The sequence below is a fragment of the Podarcis vaucheri genome (genome assembly GCF_965113315.1).
Source record: "Podarcis vaucheri genome assembly, chromosome: 1".
In the NCBI taxonomy this organism is placed as follows: Eukaryota; Metazoa; Chordata; class Lepidosauria; order Squamata; family Lacertidae; genus Podarcis; species Podarcis vaucheri.
This window is the reverse complement of record NC_138759.1, coordinates 82,370,405-82,395,378: the sequence shown is the minus strand read 5'-3', so window position 1 is coordinate 82,395,378 and position 24,974 is coordinate 82,370,405. Positions and strand designations below refer to the sequence as shown.

The window sequence follows — 24,974 nt, the reverse complement described above, 5'->3', positions numbered from 1 at the left end:
TCCCACCTGACCACTACAGTATCACATTAAGTTTTTTATTAGTTTTTCATGATACAGACAAGCCTGCCCTCCCAAACTCCTGCAAGGTGGGCATTATCTCCCACTACCTCTTTTATTTTATTAATTAAAAAGTTAATTATAGTTCTTATTTTTTTCTGCAGTCTATCCATGCACAGTAGTCCTAAATTTAACCCGCTCCCTGAGGAAAGTGAGATGCAGAAAATCTGGCCAACCTCCAACTCAGCTTTCAGCAACAGGCTCACAAAAAACTCCATTACAGTGGTACCTCAGGTTAAGTACTTAATTCGTTCAGGAGGTCTGTTCTTAACCTGAAACTGTTCTTAACCTGAGGTACCACTTTAGCTAATGGGGCCTCCCACTGCTGCTGCGCCGCCGGAGCACGATTTCTGTTCCTATTCTGAAGCAAAGTTCGTACCCCGAGGTAATATTTCTGGGTTGGCGGAGTCTGTAACCTGAAACGTACTTAACCTGAAGCGTATGTAACCTGAGGTACCACTGTACAATCACTTCGAGGCTCGCATGTGTGATCCTTTGGTAGCTTATGACAAGCAGAATAACAACAGGTGAAGTTCTTCTCATCACAGTATCTGCAGATGCTGGTCAGAACCTCCCCTATTGATTTTCTGCCTGTCATAAAGCTGCTAAATGAAATGAAAATGTTGCACCTCCGTATATGATGGAAGAGCAGCAGATGCAAAAGAAGACAGTGCTCTTCAACTTTTAATAGTTGTATAGAAGGTAGAATTTCATCAGGTGTATTTTTTCATGCTGAAATTCCCTCTTCCTCACAAGTATTAAAGGTGCAGGAGCACTGCCCTCTTCTACATCTGGCCAGCATATGGAGATACAGTGGTACCTCAGGTTAAGTACTTAATTCGTTCCAGAGGTCCGTTCTTAACCTGAAACTGTCCTGAAACCTGAGGCACCACTTTAGCTAATGGGGCCTGCTGCTGCTGCCACGCCGCCAGAGCACGATTTCTGTTCTCACCCTGAAGCAAAGTTCTTAACCCGAGGTACTATTTCTGGGTTAGCGGAGTTTGTAACTTGAAGCATATGTAACCCGAGGTACCACTGTAATTCCAAAGGAGAACCCATCTTCTCCCACAGGACATGGGGAAATATGCTCCAAAAGCAAACTCACAATGGCATTACTGGAGATGGGGAAATACCTGGAGAGGGCAGGGAGTAGGCTCACAATTCACCCATGGTACAGATGAGCAATTTACACCCAGCTAAGGTCTAATACTACACAGTCTCTTTCTCCTCCCATTCTCTCTCTCACACTTCCACCCACAAGACCCCTAGGGAGGTTCAGACATGATAAAACTGCAGCTAATCCCAAAGGAATGATCTAAACAATCTAAAGCAACGTATGCAAAAACAAACTGCAGCAGACAAATGAAATGAAACAAACTGTTGAACTTCGTAATTACACCATTCTGTCATAGAACTGCAGAGTTGGAAAGCACCATCTTGTTCAACCCCCTGCAATGCAATCAGGACTGAGCTCAATGGGGATTGCTCACAGGTTGCAATCCTAGAGTTACCAGGAAGTAGGTTCCAGCGGACTCAGTGGGGCTCACTTCTGAGGAGACATGCACGCAGACAAACCCTAGCCTCCCATACTTAGGAGAAAGCAACCATTAAACCAAATGGGGCATACTTCTCAGTAGAAAACACAGGATTGCAGTGCAACCAATTAACAACATGCAGGAAGAAGCGTGGGGCTTTGGGGTCTGATCAAGCCAGGAAATTATCTAGGACTCTCCTATTTAATTGCACATTAAATGCACTCTTTCCTCTCTCTCTGCAAATCAGATGACTCCCCTTTTCCTCTCAAACTAAAGATGGCTGCTGCAGCTTTTGCCCTCCCTCTCCTCCCAGCCAATCACATCTCCCTGAAGTCAGATCAAGTGACATGCGCGGCTAGAGCATTTGCTTGGCTCCCCACTGGCTGTAGATGAATGAGAAGAGAGGGCTGTGCATGCACATCTAGGTACTAGGTACAGTGGTACTTCAGGTTAAGTACTTAATTCGTTCCGGAGGTCCGTACTTAACCTGAAACTGTTCTTAACCTGAAGCACCACTTTAGCTAATGGGGCCTCCCGCTGCCGCCGCGCCGCCAGAGCACGATTTCTGTTATCATCCTGAAGCAAAGTTCTTAACCTGAAGCACTATTTCTGGCTTAGCAGAGTGTGTAACGTGAAGCATATGTAACCTGAAGCGTATGTAACCCGAGGCACCACTGTACACCTCTGTCCCCAACCTACCCCCCATTCCCTTTCCCTGCTTACAGAATTCAGGACGCGGGTCCTTTACCTTTTAAGGAAGCCAGTACTGTATATGATCTGTACTAATTCAGACCCCAGGTGGGCCGGACAAAATATTGCTGAAACATAGAAAATCGACTGTCCTTGGGTCCAGTATTGGACCGCTTTGACCGGATATCCCCAGCCGATGTGGACAGACTACTCTGAGCTGGAAAGCCCACCACCTGTCCTCTTGACCCGTGCCTGTCCTGGCTGATTAGAGGCTGTCCAGACGAGGTGCGGGCCCCCCTAGGGGATATCATCAATTTGTCCCTTGGCACCGGGATATTCCCAGGGGAATGGAAGGAGGCAGTGGTGCGCCCGCTCTTAAAGAAAACATCATTTGATCCTTTAGGTCTATCCAATTACTGCCCGGTTTCGAATCTTCCGTTCCTGGGTAAGGTCTATTGAGAGAGCGGTTGCTGAACAGCTTGGTGGGTTTCTGGATGAAACATCGGCCCTGGATCCATTCCAATCCGGCTTCTGCGCTGGTCATGGGACCGAGACGGCTCTGGTCGCCCTAACAGATGATCTCCGCAGGCAGCTGGATTGAGGTGGGTCAGGGCTGCTGATTCTTCTAGACCTATCAACAGCCTTTGACATGGTCGATCACGAACTCCTGGACCACCGCCTTGCCGACGTGGGGATCCAGGGCACTGTCCTTCAATGGCTGCGCTCATTTCTCTCTGGTCGGGGACAGAGGGTGGCACTTGGGGGGGGGGAACTGTCATCTCACCACTCCCTGGTGTGTGGAGTGCCTCAGGGTGCAATACTCTCCCCAATGCGTTTCAACATCTTTATGCACCCCCTCGCCCAGCTTATCCGGAGTTTTGGGTTGGGCTGCCATCAGTATGCTGATGACACCCAACTCTATAAGAGAGCCAGTGTGGTGTAGTGGTTAAGAGTGGTAGTCTCATAATCTGGGGAACCGGGTTCACGTCTCCACTCCTCCACATGCAGCTGCTGGGTGACCTTGGGCCAGTCCCATTCTTTGAAGTCTCTCAGCCCCACTCACCTCACAGAGTGGTTGTTGTGAGGGAGGAAGGGAAAGGAGAATGTTAGCTGCTTTGAGACTCCTGAAGGGGAGTGAAAGGTGGGATATCAAATCCAAACTCTTCTCTTCTTCTTCTTCTATCTGTTGATGGATGGCCATCCTGACTCGGCCCCAGACACACTGATCAGATGTTTGGAAGCTGTGGCTGGATGGTTACGTGGGAGCCGGTTGAAGTTTAATCCTTCAAAGACAGAGGTTCTGTGGCTGGGTCGGGATGATATGGGATTGGTGGGACAACTCCCATCTCTTGCAGGCATGCAATTAGGGCCAGCACCATCCGTTAAGAGTTTGGGTGTAATCTTCAACACCTCCCTTTCCATGGAGGCGCAGATTGCAGCTATAACAAAGGCAGCATTTTTTCATCTCCGCCAAGCTAAGCAGTTGGCTCCTTACCTCTCTCGCCCTGACCTAGCACTGTGATCCACACAACGGTCACCTCCAGACTGGATTATTGTAACTCGCTATACGTGGGGCTGCCCTTGAGACTGACCCAGAAACTTTAGCGGGTGCAGAATGCCACAGTGAGACTCCTTACAGGGTCTTCGCTGCGAGATCACATTCACCCAGTGCTATACCAGCTGCACTGGCTCCCGGTGGAGTACAGGATCAGGTTTAAGGTGCTGGTTTTAACCTTTAAAGCCCTATATGGCCTAGGACCCTCGTACCTACGGGACTACCTCTCCTGGTATGTCCCACAGAGAAACTTACGATCTTCAAACAAAAACATCTTGGAGGTCCTAGGCCACAGAGAGGTTAGGCTGGCCTCAACCAGAGCCAGGGCTTTTTCGGCTGTGGCTCTGATCTGGTGGAACGCTCTGCCACAAGAGACTAGGGCCCTGCGGGACTTGACATCTTTCCACAGGGCCTGCAAGACAGAGCTGTTCCACCAAGCCTTTGGCCAGGGCACAGCCTGACTCCCTCCTTTGGCAGTCTTCACAGAACTCTAGCCCAATGGTTGCCATCAATTTGATTTGAATTAACTGTATAATGAAATTATTTTAGAATGTTGTATTGTTGTTTTGTTATTGTTGTTAGCCGCCCTGAGCCCGGCTTCGGCTGGGGAGGGCGGGATATAAATAAAAATTTATTATTATTATTATTAAATGTGGTGAAGAAAAGTTCCAGTCTCTCCTTCCTGGCATGCCTGTTCTCTGTGCACATGCTGTGTACGTGCAGTAGAATCATAGAGCTGGAAGGGAACGCATAGCTCATCTAGTCCAACCCTCTGCAGTGCAGGAACATGTACACGTACAGGGATCAAGCATATGACCTTGATATTATCAGCACCATGCTTAAACTAGAAGCATTTGTTCCAAGAACCCAACCCACTTCATCAGATGCATTATGAAATCCACAAAAGCTTGTGGCATAATGAATGGGCTAATCTTAAATGTGGTACAAGAGAGGCCCAATCTTGCTGCAAGATAGTTACCCCTTTGTAAATCGTTATAAATAGGGACACAAGTTTCTGTTTACAATTTATTCAAAGTAGTTTTATTGGCTTTAAGAGGATCACAGATAAGTGTTTACCTTTTAAATTCTACATGGGAATTACAAACATTCCTGGAAATGCAACTTATTTTTCCCCCATGAAGAAAAACAACATGAAGTAAAAAAACAGGAACTTCTGGCTTTAAGCAAGTAAGTAGGGCATGGAGAGGCTTGTCTAGAGCTCCGATTCTGAAATAATGTGTAGCTTGCTCCCCTTAAGCAACACTGAATGTTCAACGCAACATTAAATAATGAAGAGCTGTGGTTATCAATGACAACTTGATATGCAGAATGCACAGTGCATGATAGCATTACTTTAAAAGCTGTGGGTGGGTTGAGCCTTACCTAATCCTGAGCTGTAAATGGGACCATGGTATTGGTGCTTGTGGAATTATTTGATGGAGGAGCCTGGAATGAAGGCAGGCCAGGCTGGCTGACACGTTGCGAAGCTGACAAGTGGGTAGCAGCTTCTTGTTTCCAGTGTTCCATTTCTTTGTTCCCTGAAGGTGCTTCCAAACAGGTGTTTATTGTGAGATCGTGATTCCCTCATGCACACATGATTTCGACAGTCTTCACACATGACACCATTGCCATCAAAATGGCTGCCCATATTTTTTCCTTATTTAATCTGGATTTACTCTTCCTGGGGAAACTCTGATCACTATAATGATAGCAAAAACACACGCACTGTTGCCAGCAACTCATTTGCACCATCTCAACCACCGCTTTATAATAATTGGGCCCAGAATCTTGCCTGTTTAACTCCTGCCTCTAGAGGCAGAAGATGAAAGGATAGGGCTTTGCTGAAGATGACAGAAGTGATCTAAGAGACAGAAATGGGGTTTTCCCCTTCTTTTGGGAAAAAGGAAAAGATGCTTTAATTACCAGCATCGATGATGATGATGTATTATTCGCTTTATCTTGCCCAGGGTAACCAATAGAGACTTAAGAACCATACGAAGAACAAGAGGAAAAAGAAATAAATCAAAAACATCCCACCCACATCTAAAAGGCCACAAATGGTTAAAGGCTGAAAGAAGGATCCTTGGGCATCTGGGCTGAGAAAGACATCTTGTCTGGGAAGGAGGGAGCTGGAGAGCCGCTGTCCGTCAGTGGAGAGAGGCATGGGTTACTCTCCTACACCCAAAGTGCCAGAATGGAGAAGGTTCAAGGGCTACTTTCCGTCATTGGCAGCTGGTATGTACTGAGTTGAATAGGACCCAAAAGGCAGCAGTGTGATTGGTCCTAGAACAATAGGGTCCAGAATGCAGCAGTCTGATTGGTCCTAGAACAATGCAGCAGTATGATTGGTACACAGGAGCTACCCAATCCAGCTCCAGGTGGAAGTGAATCCGCAACCTGGTTGGCCTACAGGAGAATCCCAGAATTAGCCAATCACGTGCGGCCCATTGTGTAAATAATGTATATAAAGCAGATATTCTAGGGGAACTTTCATTCCTCACTACTATGAGCTGAATAAAGAGCATGAAATCCACACTCGACTCAGAGTATATTTCAGCAGCCTTCTGGGGAAAGGACATGTGCAGCCGTTAGGTGGGAACAGGGCAAAAGTGGGTGGGACAACAGCAGTGTCTACTGGTGCATACCAATTGTGGCTACACTCCTCACCGGGGTCCTCTTCCCCTTCCTTGGTGTCCTGCCAGTTCATAACACCACCTCACATTCTGTACCTTGCCTAGAAATGGGATATTGTAAACTAGTCGGTGATTATTTAGTATGGTGTGATTCAGCGAGGTGCTTTTTCAATAAACATATTATAACTGCCTCCTTAAGGGATGCTGGAACCCTGCTGTTATGTACTAAGGTTGGATCCTAAAATGCAACAACGGATTGGCCTGCAGGAGCAGCCCAATCAGGCTGCAGGAGGGAAGCAGAATCAGCCAATCACATGGGACTCATTGTATAAATAATGTATATAAAGCCTGAGGTTTGGGGGTAGGCACCAGGTTAGTCCACCACTGGCCTTTTTAGTGAGCCATGAAGGACGAGGATCCATCACACATGGGGTACATTTCCAAGGATCCTGTCCACATCCCCAGGCTGTAGAAATAGCAAAATGTCCATTATCACTGGTCAAGCAGGGTCCAAAGATGATGATGTTGATGGTGAACAACAACAACATTTATAATTTAAATAATTTTATTATTTATAACATGCAAATCTGGCTGGATTTCCCCAGCCACTCTGGGCGGCTTCCAGCTCATCTGAAAACAAAATAAAACATCAAGCATTGTATTCACTGGACCTGTGTCAACTGTAGTGTCCAAATCACAATGGATCCAAGCAATTTTGTCAGCAAAGTTTTGGGCAAATTGCTCAAAGCAAGTTGTGGTTCAGCAACATCTGGGGGACAAGCTAGAGGCATAAGAGCCATAGGATCAAGCGGGGGGGGCCTTATCTGCCCCTCCCAATATTTTATTCAAGTTGGCACTCCTGGTCGACACTACAAACAGTACGAACACTCTTCCCTGCAACCAGATATTCCACAGGTCAAGCAACTGCTGCAGCACAAAGCACACAGGATGCCAGTTGAGAGAACAGACCAGGCAAGGACCAAGTTGGTGCCTTGTTTCCCCATGGATCTCAGTAACGCCCCCTTTCCTGACCCTGTTCTCCCAGACAATCCTTGCAATGACGTTCCCATCATCCCTGACCATTGATTATGTTGGCTGGAGTCGATGGGAATTGGTGTGTGATAAGATATGGAGGAGACCAGGTAGGTGAAGCCTATGACTTGGATTTGATATTCAGAAGTGCGGAGAAATAGTGCAATCCAACACTTCCATTGAATAGGGCTTTGCAGCCCTTTCTTAATACAATTGTGCCCTCTCGTGACCGTTCGTGGAATCAAACCTTTGCATTGTATTCACTTCTATCAGGGGATGATTAGCTGCTTGTGCTTAAAATGGTGCCCCTTCAGAGTTTGTGCGGCCCCACAAACCTCTGTGTGTGACAGAGCTCCTCAGACATGTCTGCTCTAGTCACTGTTAGAGTCCGACAGTGGCTGTTTGCGGAAACGCCTCCAACAAAGAAGTTCCTTAACGGAAACACGTCTCCTGGACTCACGACGTGACAGCTTCCGACGAAGCATGGGTCTCCCTGCAATTGCTTCTGACACCTCCCCACTATTTTCACTGGACGTGTCTCTCACCCCTTTCTCCCCCCTGCTTCCTGCCTGCGCTGCTGCATCTCTCTCAGTATCCCTGAGATCCTCCTCCAGAGACCCCGCGCTCCCCCTGCTGGTCCCTGCTTTGGCTGTTGAGTCTCTCCCAGTCTCTGGGAGCCCTATCACCTCCTTTCCCTCTGATGTCAGTTCCCTGACATCTTCCATCCTCTTGGGACTGCGGGTGGAACTGAGTCATTTCATGGCGTTGATCAATTAGCAGGGGTCTTGACGAGGATTTTCAACATCTCTCTGCAAACCGCTTGTGTTCCATCATGTTTGTTTGTTTTTAAAAAATGATATTTATTGAGAATTTAAAATTACAGAGAAAAAATAAGGAAAAAACAAGAGAAAAAGAAAAAGAAAGAAAAAGGTAGACAAAAATAGCAGTTAAACAATACAAATCAATAAAAACCAAAGTCAAAAAGAAAAAACAAAACACACAATACATCAAAATCAAAAATCAAAAATAAACAAAAAAATTAAAAACAAATCCAATATTCCCAAATCCTTAACTTTCATTAACTTATTTCATCGACCTCCTTACACCTCCCTTTTTTGTATTCTAGTTATTAATTATCTCAGCAAATCCTTTTCATCTTTCACAATATTCTGTCATTAAATTACCTTAATCTATTTTAACCTTATCTTACCATAAAAAACCCTAAAGCTTAAAACTTAAGTCTTATTTATATCTAATTCTTTTAACCATAACATATTCTTACATAATTCTTTTTAACATTTCTGCTAAAGCCAAATAATTTCATTCCCACATTTTTCTAATACTCATTAATTTTACGATGATTTTCTAAATAAATTTTTAAAACTTTCTTCCAATCTTCATCCATCGTCTCTTCTTCTTGGTCTCGGGTTTTGTCAGTCCTTTCTATCCCATCCATCTAGTCCATCAACCTGGTGACTTTCTATCCGAGGCTCTTAAGTCTTTTCCATGTCCCTTCCGCAGGTCTTCTTCATGTTTATACCTGTACTTTACTTTATCTTCTGCTGATCTTATTCTTAATTCCCTTCCTTTCTCTCGGGGAGACTCCAACTTGACAATATCTTTGTCCCTTCTCGACAAGTCAGCCCATTCTCCATAGTCAACACTGAAATCCATATGATATTTAAAGGCATGTTTCAAAGTCCCTCCAAAGTTAAGGGCCCCCACAACTCCCAGCTCCCCTCGGCCCAAAGCCAGACTCGGAAGGTCAAAACATCCCTGCATAGGGGGAGCCATCCAGCCCCCCATCTCCAAACCAAACAGAACTCCATCTCTCCAAATCTGACTTTTTCCAGGTTCATTCGTCAAATCCAACAACTCATGTTCCTGCTGGGCCGCAGCTCTCTCCATTTCTGCTACTTGAGGTTCAGCAACAATCTCCTCCTTTATCTGATCTGTCAAAGCACATTCCTGGATTAATTCCTGAGTGGGTTCTATATAGGTATTCACTGTCCCAAATTTCCGACTGCAACAGTCATCAAATCCATCTTCTCATGTAACTGTTCCAATAAAGCACTTGTCTTGCAAAGAGCAAGCACTAAAGCTTCTTCTAAGCACATTCTTGTTCAAGGTCAAAGTCTGGTCCCACGATCTTTAATCTCTACAGCTGCAAAGCTCCCCAGTTCGACTCTAATAACAGTTTCACAAGCTCCCTCTAGGGGAGACAATTTCTATTTGTATCCGTCTTTTTAAAAGCAGATCTAGCAACAAAGTTCCTTTCCTTTTTCGGATATTTTGTTCCTTTTAAATGCACAAGGGAACAATGGAATCAATATAGAATCATAGAATCATAGAATCCTAGAGTTGGAAGAGACCACAAGGGCCATCGAGTCCAACCCCCTGCCAAGCAGGAAACCCCATCAGAGCACTCCTGACATATGGTTGTCAAGCCTCTGCTTAAAGACCTCCAAAGTAGGAGACTCCACCACACTCCTTGGCAGCAAATTCCACTGTCAAACAGCTCTTACTGTCAGGAAGTTCTTCCTAATGTTTAGGTGGAATCTACTTTCTTGTAGTTTGGTTCCATTGCTCCGTGTCCGCTTCTCTGGAGCAGCAGAAAACAACCTTTCTCCCTCCTCTATGTGACATCCTTTTATATATTTGAACATGGCTATCATATCACCCCTTAACCTCCTCTTCTCCAGGATAAACATGCCCAGCTCCCTTAGCCGTTCCTCATAAGGCATCGTTTCCAGGCCTTTGACCATTTTGGTTGCCCTCCTCTGGACACATTCCAGTTTGTCAGTGTCCTTCTTGAATTGTGGTGCCCAGAACTGGACACAGTACTCCAGGTGTGGTCTGACCAGAGCAGAATACAGTGGCACTATTACTTCCCTTGATCTAGATGCTATACTCCTATTGATGCAGCCCAGAATTGCATTGGCTTTTTTAGCTGCCGCGTCACACTGTTGGCTCATGTCAAGTTTGTGGTCAACCAAGACTCCTAGATCCTTTTCACATGTACTACTCTCAAGCCAGGTGTCCCCCATCTTGTATTTGTGCCTCTCATTTTTTTTTGCCCAAGTGCAATACTTTACATTTCTCCCTGTTAAAATTCATCTTGTTTATTTTTGCCCAGTTCTCTAATCTGTCAAGGTCGTTTTGAAGTGTGATCCTGTCCTCTGGGGTGTTAGCCACCCCTCCCAGTTTGGTGTCATCTGCAAATTTGATCAGGATGCCCTTGAGTCCATCATCCAAGTCGTTGATAAAGATGTTGAATAAGACCGGGCCCAAGACAGAACCCTGTGGCACCCCACTAGTCACTCTTCTCCAGGATGAAGAGGAACCATTGATGAGCACCCTTTGGGTTCGGTCAGTCAGCCAGTTACAAATCCACTGAGTGGTAGCATAGTCAAGACCGCATTTTACCAGCTTCTTTACAAGAATATCATGGGACACCTTGTCAAATGCCTTGCTGAAATAAAGGTAGGCTACATCCACTGCGTTCCCTTCATCTACCAGGCTTGTAATTCTGTCAAAAAACGAGATCAGGTTAGTCTGACATGACTTATTTTTCAGAAATCCATGCTGACTATTGGTGATCACAGCATTCCTTTCTTGGTGCTCACAGACTGTTTGCTTAATGATCTGCTCCAGAATCTTCCCTGGTATTGATGTCAGACTGACTGGGCGGTAATTATTTGGGTCCTCTCTTTTCCCCTTTTTGAAAATAGGGACAACATTTGCCCTCCTCCAGTCTGCCGGGACTTCGCCTGTTCTCCAGGAATTCTCAAAGATGACTGCCAGTGGTTCTGAGATCACATCTGCCAGTTCTTTTAATACTCATGGATGCAGTTCATCTGGCCCTGGAGACTTGAATACATCTAAACTAGCCAAATATTCTTGTACTATCTCCTTAGTTATTCTGGGCTGTGTTTCCTTTGCTGAATCATTTGCTCCAAATTCTTCAGGTCGGGCATTGTTTTCTTTATCGGAGAAGACTGAGGCAAAGAAGGAGAAGACTGAGGCAAAGAAGGAATATGTTTCTCTTTTTTTGACTATCTGTGAAAAACGTTTGTCCACAGTCAATGAACTTCCCCAAAACATCTGTCCTGACACCCCGCTCCCAGGTTCAAGACGGTGGAAATTTACCTTTCTTTACTCTCTCTTCTGCAGGTTTAGACAGTCTAAAAAAGATTCCCCCCTCTTCTCCTGCTTCCAAGGGGGGTTCAGTAGTTTTAAATGATGAAAATTTAATCCTTTACAAACGACTTTCCAGACTTTCCAGACTTTAGCTTGCCATGTCTTTGCTTCAATCTATTTACAAAAGCGGAAGGCGGACTTCCTGTTTAGACCTTCCGCTTCGGTGCCAAATTAAGAAATTTCATAGTCCAATTTTCCGTTCTACTCACGGGCAGTTGTTTAAAATCCAATTGTCCACAGGAAAAAGTCAGGCTCTCCGGCAACAGCAATGCGGCTTCACACCGTGAAAAGAGCAGTCAATTCGAAGCACCACGCCATTCACCCCACGTCACTCCAGATCCCCGAAACCGGGTTTCCCCGCGAGTAGGGGAGGCGCGAAAGGTGCCAGCCGAATCCCACGTCCACAGGTTTCTCCCGCCTGTGGTTTTTAGTGGGTCTCCGCCTCGCCGCGGCGGTCCAGACCCTAATTCTCACGGAGCGGATTCCTCCTGATCAGAGGAAATCCGCCATTGCCAGAGGCGCTAACCCAGAAGTCCTGTGTTCCATCATGTTTGAAAGTGGCTACCATTATCCCAGTCCCAAAGAAAACATCAATTAACTGCCTAAATGACTATAGACTCATTTCATTGTAGTGATAAAATGCTTCGAGAGATTGGTCCTTCAACACCTTAGAAATGTTTTCCACTGGACTTTGATAAACACCAGTTCGCCTATAGGAGAAATAGGTCAACAGATGATGCCATTGCTACAGCTTTTCACCTTGCAGCGAGTCATCTAGAGAGACCAGGGAATTATGTCAGAATGCTGTTTATTGATTATAGCTCAGCTTTCAATATCATCCTTCCAGACATTCTCATCAGAAAATTAAGGGACCTGGACCTTTCTTCTAACATCTGTGATTGGATTAAAGACTTCACAAATAGTGAAGATTAGGCCTGTTACATCTACCTCCCTGAAGCTCAGCATTGGCACTCCACAGGGATGCTGCTAAGTCCATACTTAATAATAATAATAATAATAATAATAATAATAATAATAATAATAATAATTTATTATTATTTGTACCCCGCCCATCTGGCTGGGTTTCCCCAGCCACTCTGGGCAGCTTCAAACAAAGATTAAAAATACATTAAAATGTCACACATTAAAAGCTTCCCTAAACAGGGCTGCCTTCAGATGTCTTCTAAATGTTAGGTAGTTGTTTATCTCTTTGACAACTGATGGGAGGGCGTTCCACAGGGCGGGCGCCACTACCAAGAAGGCCCTCTGCCTGGTTCCCTGTAGCTTTGCTTCTCACAGTGAGGGAACCGCCAGAAGGCCCTTGGCGCTGGACCTTGTACACATATGATTGCATTTCACCTGACCCATCTACTGCAATTATTAAATTGCTGATGACACCACCATAATGGGTTTAATTACAGGCAGAGACGAATCTGTGTACAGGGGGGAGGTTCAAAAGGTATCCACATGGTGCTCAGAGAACAATCTGCACCTAAACATTGGCAAGACAAAGGAGATGGTGTTGGACTTTCAGAGGAAGAGAGGGGAGCTAGCCCCGTTGTATATCGGGGGGCTGTGTGGAGAGAGTCTCTTCCTTTAAATTCCTGGGAGTCCATCTTAGTGAAGACCTTACTTGGAAGGTCAATACAGCCCAGGTGGTTAGGAACATATTCCCTAAGGAATATCTTCATTTCCTTAGGGTCTTGTGAAAAACAATGTTAGACAGCAACTGATGATTTCCTTCCATCGGTTCACAATAGAAAGTGTTCTCTCTTACTGTATTATGGTGTGGTACGCTGGTTTGACAGCCGTGGACAGAAAGTCCCTCCAGAGGGTGGTGAAGACAGCACACAATATCATGGGCTGTCCCCTGAGTCCGCTAGATGTCCTAGATATCATCGCAGGAGATCGTTGCCTCAGAAGAGCGAGGAACATTCTCAGGGATGACTCACACCCTGGCCAGCACCTTTTTAATCTCCTGCCCTCGGACAAGAGATATAGAAGGATGATAAGCCACACCAACAGGTTAAAGAACAGTTTCTACCCATGGGCCGTGAAGCTGCTGAATGGAAGACAGTAACATTGCAGCTGACGTTCAGGGTTGGTGGTCATATGACAGCACACAGAGTGTAACAGGGACTGAGAAATTGGGGGGGGGCTTGTTTAATCACACTGTAAACAAATGGTACAGTGACAATAAAGTATTTCTATTTCTATTTCTATTATTATTTCTATTATTTCTATTTTGACTCCCTGGAAAAGACCCTGATGTTGGAAAAGAGCGTACAAGGAGAAGGGGATGACAGAGGAGGAGATGGTTGGACAGTGTTCTCGAAGTTACCAGCATGAGTTTGACCACTGTAGGTACCACTGTAGTTTTCAGCGTGAAGTTCCAGATTCAATGCAGCAATTCAAAAGAAATATTTTATTAACAAGCAAACCTTCGCTAACTGAACAAGCTGACGGGCCTCAGAGGCGGAGCTAGCTGTGCGCCCAGGAGCTAGCCACCCGCGGGGGCAGGGCTAACCGCCTGTGGGGGCTCCCCTGCAGTAAGCGGCCCAGGGGGGCCACACAGCGATGTCACCCCCCCTCATGGATGACATCTAGGGCGGCCCACCCACCCCCGTCCCCCTTCCCCTGCCACTGACAGGCCTACTCTTAAGAGGCTATTTGTTTTAAAGATAAAGTAACATCTACCATCATGGAGAGACTCCAAGACTTTGGCCACCTCATGAGAAGAGAAGACTCCCTGGAAAAGACCCTGATGTTGGGAAAGATGGAGGGCACAAGGAGAAGGGGATGACAGAGGATGAGATGGTTGGACAGTGTTCTCAAAGCTACCAGCATGAGTTTGACCAAACTGTGGGAGGCAGTGGGAGACAGGAGTGCCTGGCATGCTCTGGTCCATGGGGTCACGAAGAGTCGGACACGACTAAACGACTAAACAACAATAACTACCTGCCCATCCATCATCCAAAGTCACCTTATACAACTGGGTGATGAGAACTGGGCAAAAACAAACAAGATTAATTTTAACAGGGAGCAATGTAAAGTATTGCACTTGGGCAAAAAAAATGAGAGGCACAAATACAAGATGGGGGACACCTGGCTTGAGAGCAGTACATGTGAAAATGATCTAGGAGTCTTGGTTGACCACAAACTTGACATGAGCCAACAGTGTGACGCGACAGCTAAAAAAGCCAATGCAATTCTGGGCTGCATCAATAGGAGTATAGCATCTAGATCAAGGGAAGTAATAGTGCCACTGTATTCTGCTCTGGTCAGACCACACCTGGAGTACTGTGACCAGTTCTGGGCACCACAATTCAAGAAGGACACTGACAAACTGGAACGTGTCCAGAGGAGGGCAACCAAAATGGTCAAAGGCCTGGAAATGATGCCTTATGAGGAATGGCTAAGGGAGCTGGGCATGTTTATCCTGGAGAAGAGGAGGTTAAGGGGTGATATGATAGCCATGTTCAAATATATAAAAGGATGTCACATAGAGGAGGGAGAAAGGTTGTTTTCTGCTGCTCCAGAGAAGCGGACACGGAGCAATGGATCCAAACTACAAGAAAGAAGATTCCACCTAAACATTAGGAAGAACTTCCTGACAGTAAGAGCTGTTTGACAGTGGAATTTGCTGCCAAGGAGTGTGGTGGAGTCTCCTACTTTGGAGGTCTTTAAGCAGAGGCTTGACAATCATATGTCAGGAGTGCTCTGATGGTGTTTCCTGCTTGGCAGGGGGTTGGACTCGATGGCCCTTGTAGTCTCTTCCAACTCTATGATTCTATGATTCTATGAGGGCCACAGATAACAAATTAAGGCTCAGTAGTATGGCTATAGGTGGGAGATAAATGTTAGACCAGGCATCCCCAAACTTGCCCTCCATATGTTTTGAGACTACAACTCCCATCATCGCTAGCTAACAGGACCAGTGGTCAGGGATGGTGGGAACTGAAGTCCCAAAACAACTGGAGGACCAGGTTTGGGGATGCCTGAGTTATACCAACTACGTTTCCTGTGCCAGGCTCTGAGAGTTCACCACCTAGAACAGTGGTACCTCCGGTTACGAATTTAATTCAATCCGGTGGTCTGTTCTTAAGCCGTAACCACTTGTAACATGATGCGCGCTTTCGCTAATGGTGCCTTCTGCTGCTGCCGTGCCACCGGCGAGCAACTTCCGCTCACATCCCAGGGTAAAGTTCGCAACAAGGGGCATCTACTTCCAGGTTAGTGAAGCTTGTAACCCAAAGCATTCGTAAGGAGGGTGGTACATAATACAGTGGTACCTTGGGTTACAGATGCTTCAGGTTACAAATGCTTCAGGTTAGAGACTCCGCTAACCCAGAAATAGTACCTCGGGTTAAGAACTTTGCTTCAGGATGAGACCAGAAATCATGCGTCAGTGGCGTGGTGGCAGCAGGAGGCCCCATTAGCTAAAGTGGTGCTTCAGGTTAAGAACGAACCTCCAGAATGAATTAAGTTCTTAACCCGAGGTACCACTGTATGAGGTTCCACGGTATGTCCGTTCCATTAGGAACTTGTATGTCCACAAGACTAACGTTGCTGGAGCTCCCTCTAGTGGAAAAAGGAAAATGGACATTGACAGACTCCGCTTTTTCTAATAATAAAGCTAATCCATCAAACTGGAAGAAAAGAACAGATGCTGTGCTGTCTATTTTTCAGATCCTAGCTGGGAAGGGATTGAAGATTACAAGTGAGATCTGCCGCAAAATATTAGTGTGAGGTGAAGGGATGGGTGGATCTGTAAGTTTCCATTTAGCTGTTCGTTCCTTCCTTCGTTCGTTCAGCAGTTTTGGCAAATTGCTTTTCAAGAAAATAATACTTTATAAAGCGGCCAACAAGGTAGGCACCCAACATTAAGGAAATATTATTTTTAAAAAGGCAAACCTCAGTTTCACAATTTCACAATACTACTACAAAGCTGGCACAGAAGAACCAGCAACACCCCAGAGTAATTGCAGATCACTCCATCTCCGTGGGAAGCTATTTCCCACTATGTCTGAGGGCTTACCGCTGCGTCACGGGTGGCACGTACAGACTTTGAGGTGGGGCAAGTCACCACACTGGCTGGATTAACACAGAGCGCCCACCTGAATGTCACAACACAGCACAACACAAGATTGCTCCACAGGAGGGGGAAGCTGGTTCCTTGTTCCCCTGTGGAGCAATCTTATGCTGGCCCCCCACTTTCTTGGAAAGCTCTTCCAGATTCACCATCCCACATGCAGCCTTGTGCCATGCTTCAGGGCTCATTGTCTTCCTCATTGCCTTCTTAACTTCTTTAACCCTAGATTTCCTCTCAACTCATTGCTTTAAGACTACTTTGTATTATCTCATGTCCACCTTAGATTTTAGATGGCATAACTCTTTTCTTTTTTAAAACTGCTTGATAACTAGAGAGCTTTGCATCTAGGTTGTCTGCGTGCATTTTGTAGAATTTTGAACTGCATCCCCTCCTTGGGCTGGCCCCTTCACTGCTTATAACTCCTCCTGCCCTTATAAAAAGCAACCTACAACAGAGGATAACTTTTCCTGCATCGATTGTCCATGAAACTGATGACATCGCTGCTGCCGCTTTGCCGGTGAGTCTTGGGGAGGACCGCTCCCCCTGCAAGCCCATTCTCCACCTTGGGCCTGGGGGCGGGCCCCAGACTCCACCTCAGCATATAAGGCTCCAAGGAGGCCTCGGGACATCGCTGCTGCCACTTTGCCGGTGAGTCTTGGGGAGGACCGCTCCCCCTGCAAGCCCATTCTCCACCTTGGGCCTGGGGGCGGGCCCCATACTCCACTTCAGCATATAAGGCTCCAAGGAGGCCTCGGGACATCGCTGCTGTTGTTTTGCCAGTGAGTCTTGGGGAGGACCACTCGCCCTGCAAGCCCATTCTCCACCTTGGGCCTGGGGGCGGGCCCCATACTCCACCTCAGCATATAAGGCTCCAAGGAGGCCTCGGGACATCGCTGCTGTTGTTTTGCCAGTGAGTCTTGGGGAGGACCACTCGCCCTGCAAGCCCATTCTCCACCTTGGGCCTGGGGGCGGCCCCCATACTCACCACCGCCACAACTCTAAGGACACTTCTGCTGTGGCAGCAAATGTTTAAGCGTGTTATATATTTTAAAGTGTTTTAAAAGTGTTTTTACTTTTTACTTTGTTGTACCACCAGAAACGGTGGTCTTTTATCCATGTATTTTTATTTTGTTTTGTTTTATTTTGGGTTGGGGTGGGATGGTTTGTTGAGTGGGGTGGGGATTGGTTTTGTTTTGGTGTAATTGTTTTTGTTTGTTTGTTTGCTTGCTTTTATATTTTGTAAATGGAGGCGAGCATGAGGCTTGGGATTCCTACTGTGGAGGGGCGAGGGAGGTATGGCGGTGGGGGCAGATGGCATAGGTGAAGGGGATCGAGATACGGATATGCTCGTACCCCTTCCAATCTGCGCCCCATCCCGAGAGACGAGGGTAGGGTGAGCAAGGATTACTCACCTCCGTCACTGGTGTTGTGCAATGCCAGGTCTATAGGCAACAAAACCGCCACCCTGCGAGATTTCATCATCTCGCAGGGGGTCGACCTGGCTTGTGTGACGGAGACCTGGGTGCGCGAAGGGGATACTGTTACCTTACGAGAGATGGCGCCCCCGGGTTTTTCCGTCCTCCACCAGTCACGGACTGTGGGCCGGGGGGGGGAGGGGTGGCATTATTAATCCGGGAAGATTGTTCTTTCAGGGCTCTACCACCGCCATCGATCCCCGGCATTGAATGTGTTGGCCTAGTGTGGGGCTCCGAGGTGAGCTTGGCTGTCTGGCTGGTGTACCGGCCACCTAGCGCACCAGCAGCCACCCTGTCAGGCCTGCTGGAGGCGGTGGCCGGCTGGGCTTTGGAGTTCCCTAACCTATTGGTATTGGGGGACTTCAACATCCATGCCGATGCCACTCCCTCCTCACAGGCTCTGGACCTGATGTCTTCCATGGCGACACTAGGGCTCTCCCAGTTTGTTTCGGGCCCCACACATCAAGCAGGCCACACGCTGGATCTGATCTTTGGCGTCGGTATAGATGTGATCATGTTTCCTTCGATGAAGGTGCCATGGTCTGATCACTATGCTATGAAAGCCAGGATTGATGTTCCACCCCCACCCTGCTTAGGTGGTGAGCCGATTTGGGCTCGCCTGCGGAGGCTGATGGACCCTGATAGATTCCGTCAAGCCTTGCGGGACCTTTCTCCCCCTGGCGACTCATTGACTGAGCTTGTTGAGGGCTGGAATACCCAGCTCCTGGCAGCCATCAATGAGATCGCACCTAAGCGCCCTCTGCGACCCCGCAGAAACCGGGCTCCCTGGTTTACCGAGGAGCTCCGGAAAATGAAGCGGGACCTCAGACGGCTAGAGCGAGTATGGCGGGGTGCCAGTGACGGAGCCTCAAGAACATCTTATAGGGTTTTTATGAAAACCTACGAGATGGCAGTGAAGGCTGCTAAGAAGTCCTACTTCTCGGCCTCCATTGCATCCGCTAGCTGTCGCCCGGCACAATTATTTAGTATAATTCGGTCTTTAACGTCCCTCGAAGGACAGCCAAATTTAAATAACAATTCGACACACAGCTGTGAGGCATTTGCGAGCTTTTTTGCGGAGAAGGTCCTGTCGCTCCGCCATGACCTCCCTGCCAATTTGGATACAATAAAGGAACTGGAGGCCCCTCGACTGTCCTCGGGTCCAGTATTGGACCACTTTGACCGGATATCCCCAGCCGATGAGGACATTCCCAGGGGAACTGAAGGAGGCAGTGGTGCGTCCGCTCTTAAAGAAAACATCATTAGATCCCTTAGATCTATCCAATTACCGCCCAGTTTCGAATCTTCCATTCCTGGGTAAGGTGATTGAGAGAGCGGTTGCTGAACAGCTTGGTAGGTTTCTGGATGAAACATCGGCTCTGGATCCATTCCAGTCCGGCTTCCGCGCTGGTCATGGGACCGAGATGGCTCTGGTCGCCCTAACAGATGATCTTCGTAGACAGCTGGATCGAGGCGGGTCGGGGCTGCTGATTCTTCTAGATCTGTCAGCAGCTTTCGACATGGTCGATCACGAACTTCTGGACCACCGCCTCGCCGACGTGGGGATCCAGGGCACAGTCCTTCAATGGCTGCGCTCGTTTCTCTCTGGTCGGGGACAGAGGGTGGCGCTTGGGGGGGAACTGTCATCCCGCCACTCCTTGGTGTGTGGAGTGCCTCAGGGTGCGATTCTCTCCCCGATGCTTTTTAACATCTTTATGCGCCCCCTCGCCCAGCTTGTCCGGAGTTTTGGGCTGGGTTGCCATCAGTATGCTGATGACACCCAACTCTATCTGTTGATGGATGGCCATCCTGACTCGGCCCCAGACACACTGATCAGATGCTTGGAAGCTGTGGCTGGATGGCTACGTGGGAACCGGTTGAAGTTAAATCCTTCGAAGACAGAGGTCCTCTGGCTGGGACGGGACGATATGGGATTGAGGGGGCAACTCCCATCTCTTGTGGGGGTGCCATTAGTGCCAGCACCGTCCGTTAAGAGTTTGGGTGTAATCTTCGATACCTCCCTCTCCATGGAGGCGCAGATTGCAGCTATAACAAAGGCGGCATTTTTTCATCTCCGCCAAGCTAAGCAGTTGGCCCCTTACCTCTCTCGCCCTGACCTAGCCACTGTGATCCACGCGACGGTCACCTCCAGACTGGATTATTGTAACTCGCTCTACGTGGGGCTGCCCTTGAGACTGACCCAGAAACTCCAGCGGGTGCAGAATGCCGCAGCGAGACTCCTTACGGGGTCTTCGCTGCGGGATCACATTCATCCGGTGCTATACCAGCTGCACTGGCTCCTGGTGGAGTACAGGATCAGGTTTAAGGTGCTGGTTTTAACCTTCAAAGCCCTATACGGCCTAGGACCCTCGTATCTACGGGACCGCCTCTCCTGGTATGCCCCACAGAGGAACTTACGGTCCTCAAATAAAAACATCTTGAAGGTCCCAGGCCACAGAGAGGTTAGGCTGGCCTCAACTAGAGCCAGGGCTTTTTCGGCTGCGGCTCCAACCTGGTGGAACGCTCTGTCACAAGAGACAAGGGCCCTGCAGGACTTGACATCTTTCCGCAGGGCCTGCAAGACAGAGCTGTTCCACCAGGCCTTTGGTTAGGGTACAGCCTGACTCCCTCCTTTGGCAATCTTTACAATACTTTAGTTTATGGTTGCCATCAATTTTGATTTTAATTAATTCTTATGATGTTTTTATAATGTTGCACTATTTTAGTGTTGTTAGCCGCCCTGAGCCCGGCTTCGGCTGGGGAGGGCGGGATATAAATAAAATTTATTATTATTATTATTATTATTATTATTATTATTATTATTATTATTATTAATTTGTTCGTCCCTAAGGTGCCATTAGACACTTTGCTGATTTTGCTGAAACTGATTAACATGGCTATGCCTCTGGAAACAAGAATCTAAGCCAGACAGGTCTCCAATTAAGTCATGTTTATTCAAGAGTCATAAGGGTAAGTGGAAAAAACAACCATCACAGTTTACTAGCTCAACCTGTATTCTATAGTAGTAGTAGAAGTAGTAGTAGTAGTAGTAATAGTAATAATAATAATAATAATAATAATAATAATAATAATAATAATATTTAAACCCTTCCCATCTGGCTGGGTTTCCCTGGCCACTCTGGGCGTCTAACATATCTGCATCATAGAACTGTAGAGTTGTAAGGGGACCCATGGGTCATCTAGTCAACCCCCCTGCAATGCGGGAATCTCAACACAGCCCCCGATCTAATTTGAAGCCATACTGAACCCTGTCCAGTTCTGCAAATGTGCTAGCAGTTTATTTTCTTCAGGCACACCAAGGTTTGTAAAGACTTTTTGGATGCAGAATTATGGGGGGTGGTATAGGTGAGAATTGTGGCATAGGTGAGAATATGCCATTTTTAACTTTGAGGCTGCAGAGTAGAGGATTGCACTTGGCCCAACAGAAAAAGCTGCTGATATTGGAGCCCCTTAGCAGGTAGGCAGAAGGGTAGTTGTCATGGACTGACGGGATGCAGAGGAACGGTGGGAGGCACCAGCTGGGGAACCCCAGGGGAGGAAGGCTCAGAGCCAGGGGGTCAGTGGTGGGGCGATGAGTGGTCAGACGGAGAAGAGGGAGCAGACTGGGAGAAGGAGGTGTCGGAAGCTGAAGAGGCAACAGGGTTTAGTGAGCAGGAAGATCTATGGCAAAGAGCAGTCCAGAAACACACAGAAGCAGAGGCTGGAGAGGAGGGAGGCCGAGATGAGACATGCTGCTGAAGAATCCAGGGAGTCTCCCCCTCCTGCTGTAACCAGCTCCCTTCCCCACTGGTCTCCTAGAACACACATAGTTGTGAAAAGAGCAGAACAGAGATTGGTTGTGCACTGATACAGTTTGTGACTGTTTGGAAAAAAACCCTGGAAGGAGGGGAGGGACCTTCAGTCCTTGCATCTGCCTCATTGAGGCAAAACCTACTGAGAAGGGTTGCCTGCACTGTTTTGGTTTCTTTGAATAGTGCTTGGAAAAAGCACTCACACTGTGGTTTTTTATTGCTGACCTTCGCTTAACTCTGGCTCCTGACAGTAGTCTTTTCACTTTTGGGCAATCATGAGACTGGGCTTGGAAAGTGCTAATTAAAAGGGAAATTATTCAGCCAACTCTGGTAGAATTAACATAGGTAAAAAAGGTAAAAGACCCCTGGACGGTTAAGTCCAGTCAAAGGCGACTATGGGGTTGCGGTGCGCTCATATCGCTTTCAGGCCGAGGGAGCCGGCGTTTGTCCACAGACAGCTTTCTGGGTCACGTGGCCAGCATGACTAAACCACTTCTGCTGCAACAGGACACTGTGATGGAAACCAGAGTGCATGGAAATGCCGTTTACCTTCTCGCCACAGCGGTACCTATTTGCACTTGCACTGGCGTGCTTTTGAACTGCTAGGTTGGCAGGAGCTGGGACATCCCCATCACGGGAATTCAAACCACTGACCTTCTGATCGGCAAGCCCAAGAGGCTCAGTGGTTTTGACCATAGCGCCACTTAACATACCACAATGAGTATGAGAAAGTGTTGAGGAGATGTGATCTGGGAGTTGTCATGTTGTGGTTGTCATGTGGTTTCTATTATTCTAGTTTACCACATCCAACTATATGGGATTCTTAATGCAACAGACTTCTTGTGTACCAGTTCATGTGACAGTGACTTTTATTAAAACTCTTCCCTTTCATACATAGACTCAGGATGTTGGGGTCTGAGTGTTTGGGTCTTGTTGAGTGTGTGTGAGGTGGTGGATGATTTCATGACAAATACCCATGTGATCAGCACCACCTACTGTTGCTGCTTCCAGAGGGAAAGCTGTGTTGTCTGTTATAGCAAAAACAGAAATGTGCAGCATTGTAAAGACTAACAAATTATGGTGTCAGCTTTCATTATCCAGAACTGTCCTACTGCGTCCCACCCAAGGCCGCACTCCACCAGGACAGAGGAGGGAACTCACTGATGGCCACAGTGATAAGGATGAGTTCGCTGCTCTCAGGACCAGGACTGGCCTTTTCCTCACTGCCCCTGCCACATACCCTCACTGTAGGGCCCACAGAAGTCAGCATATAACCGAGGAGGTGCTGGGTGTCATCCATCTCTTTGTGGTCAAAGGCCACACTGGCTGGGAGCAGCAGGGGTGGACCTCCATTTAGAGGCCCTGAAGCTTGAACTATCATGGGGGCCCCTCTGTAACCAGCAACAAGGTCTGGGTAACCTCTGTTATCTTCTTCAGCGGGGTTGTTCCACAACGGATCACCACACCTTTGCAACATCTGTGCTACTGACTCTCAAATTTTAGGATAAAATACATACATACAACAAAAATCAATCCATTTGAGTCATGCAATTCAAATTGGGTCTTGTAGACCCCAAAATTTGAAGCCATCTGGACTAAAGTCACTTCTGGGGCCCCTGTGGGATTGGGGCCCTGCAGCTTAAGCTTTGTTAGTTTCATAATAGAACCGCCCTTGCCTGCTACACCTGGTGAGTTGAAACGGAGGCAGAATAAAAGAAAGATTTGTTATAACACCTTCTGAGTGATTCATATAAGTTGAAATTTGTAGGCATGTGTATGGGCATGTAGGATTTTTTTATGTAAGGGAAGATAAAGTTACGTGTTGTGGATTGCACAAATACCTGCTTGTGCAACGGAACCTCTCTTTCCTCTCCTTCCCTTGCAGCCTCCCTGCACCTATTAAATCTGCTCCAGAGGGTTTGGGGACCCTTCAGAGTAGATTTCAGGGGTGCATTTGGAAAGAAGAGGTAGAAAATTCCTGCTCTGCAAATGGGTCTGGTTTGAATGGTGTTGGATGCAACTCTGGGTGCATGTGTTGTGGATGAGTTACAACTTCCAGGAGCTTCAAATAATGAAATGAACTCAAATGACATTTTATGGGGTCAACCAGCATTCCCTTTGATCTAAATGATCCCCACCCCCAACTACCTTTTATGACATAGTGTTTAAAATAAAGCAACCTTCCATTTTCAAAGGAAAACGGGAAGCGCAAAAATTCTTCTTAAATTTAACTGACTAAAATGATTTATAGAACTAAACATTGGCTCCTAGCAATTAGTTTGGCTGAGATTGGCCAAGTGAGAAAAACAAAACAAAACATTGCACGCTCTCTCCATCTCCATCACGAGGATATGGCCTTTACAAAGGCAATCTGTAAGTATGGCTGTTGGGAAAACAAAATCCTTGTGGGTTCCACCATTTGGAGGAAAAACCATTGCCGCAGACCCACTGTGGTTCAAGGTACGTGTGGTGGTTCACAGTGCCATGTGAAGGGCAGCAGAATGTGTCACAGCTGCCTGGGCAATCTGCTTCCTTTCCTGCCCCAAATCTACAATTCCCAAGTAGCAATGCAAGAATTCTAAAAGGGTGCCATTGAGAATTTTATATTTATTCATGTATTTAAGTGAGGAAGGGATATTTTTAAGGCTCTTGGATTACAACTGCAACTGAAAAGCCGGTTGCAGTTTGGAATGAGGGAAACTCACAAGCGTTTTGTTTTCCTTTACTGCGTCAGTCTATAATGAGAAACAGCGCAGTGAGGCAATGAAGCAATTCTTATGGGAACGCTGCCTTTTGCAACCCTGTTGATAAAACCAGAGAAAGCTGAGGGAGGCACAGATTGATGCATTATAGAATGCAGTGATGTAATCACCTAACTCTATGATAAATACAC

At 47.0% G+C, this 24,974-nt stretch overlaps 1 long non-coding RNA gene across 1 annotated transcript in view; it reads left to right on the top strand.

Moving 5' to 3' along the window:
- LOC309532019 overlaps positions 1–6,622 on the top strand; it is a 48,703-nt gene extending 42,081 nt beyond the window's left edge. The window contains exon 3 of the long non-coding RNA XR_014219525.1: positions 5,805–6,622. This is a non-coding gene — a long non-coding RNA (uncharacterized lncRNA). The remainder of the gene's footprint in view (positions 1–5,804) is intronic.
- The last annotated feature ends 18,352 nt before the right edge of the window (positions 6,623–24,974 follow it).